The sequence below is a fragment of the Dendroctonus ponderosae genome, unplaced genomic scaffold (genome assembly GCF_020466585.1).
Source record: "Dendroctonus ponderosae isolate FM_Combo_2020 unplaced genomic scaffold, Dpon_F_20191213v2 Dpon_F_20191213_4, whole genome shotgun sequence".
Taxonomy (NCBI): domain Eukaryota; kingdom Metazoa; phylum Arthropoda; class Insecta; order Coleoptera; family Curculionidae; genus Dendroctonus; species Dendroctonus ponderosae.
The window spans coordinates 15073017-15074385 of NW_026018611.1; positions in this window are offsets into that span (position 1 = coordinate 15073017).

Consider the following 1369-nt stretch of genomic DNA (forward strand, 5'->3'; position numbering starts at 1 on the left):
ACAGGTTATTAAGAACGTTTAAAACAACTTTGTTGACGTTTAGCATAATCCCAAATTGTTACTCGTCATTTGTTTGAATATATAATTATAATATTTGACATTATACAGGGTGATTCAAAGTTGGCGTCATTCCTCTGGAGGTGTTGTCGGGGGGTGTTTTGGGAGTACAGGAAAAGTAGTAAAAAAACTAATTTAATAATAAAAAACTGAGATATTTGCAAAAAACTGTATGGCAGCAATGTTTTTCAAGATAATCTGCCTAATTAGCATTACGTAAATACCTGTTCCTTCGTAATTATTAAAAACTCAGTGGCGCTGACGAGGGATTTGCTTCTCATTCGAGGTCAATGGTTAATCGAATGTCTTTATATTATCAGAACGTTAGAGTTCTTTGAGGCAAAACAACTGAATTATTTTCATCGACTTTCAGCTCTGAGTATGATATTGTGGCATTATCTACTAATAATGTGGTGGTCGAAGGGTGTTGCTGAAAACAATGTGTTTTATAATTTCTGCCGTACTGACCTTCCTAGGCTGTATGATTATCTCGCCCGCATTGATGTCAGAATTGTATATTGATGTATTGCAGAATTATAGACAGGTGTCAGTTACTTATAATTTTTCTAAATGCTTTGAGATTATTATAAATTCCAAATCAAATTCATTCCTGGGTTTCAGTCATTTATTGTCTCTATTTATCAATGTAAATACGTTTCGGTGTACTTTTCCACCATCATCAGTTTTTATGTGAAGCGTTGTTGCTGCTTTAAGCCTTGGCATGCATTTGGAGTATTAATTTTGTTCATTATCGGACACAAAACTAATAAAATACTCTTTATATTGATTTATTTTACTTTCAGCTATTTTTCTTTGCATTCTGAGGATATTATTTTTAGTTTGCAAAATTCTTCAATATACCGGGTGGTAGTTAACATTTTATGTTTATTTCATTTAATTAATGTATGATATACTGAGCTGAGATTGTCGGTATCCGATCTGAAATTCATAACATTGTTATGTTTTTTAATCTACATCATTTCATGGACTCTTCTCTTATTATAATTACTCTGGTTAATAGGCATTTTTGTGTTATCAAAATCAAAATTATGCAACTTCTGTTGTGCATGCTGTGCTAATGCTCTACCATAGCAGAAGCTGAAAGAACTCAAGGCCACAAACGGCGAGGAGAGTGGTTCCAGGAAAATAGTGGACGATAAATGTTCGGGTTTCAGGCACACGGGAACACGTATTGGACATAACCGAATCATGGCCTTCCAGGAGCACTCAAAGCACAATAATTGACACTTTCCCAAGCACCAAATAAATACCGGGGAAGCGCTACGTTCCTACCACCTTTGTACGATACACA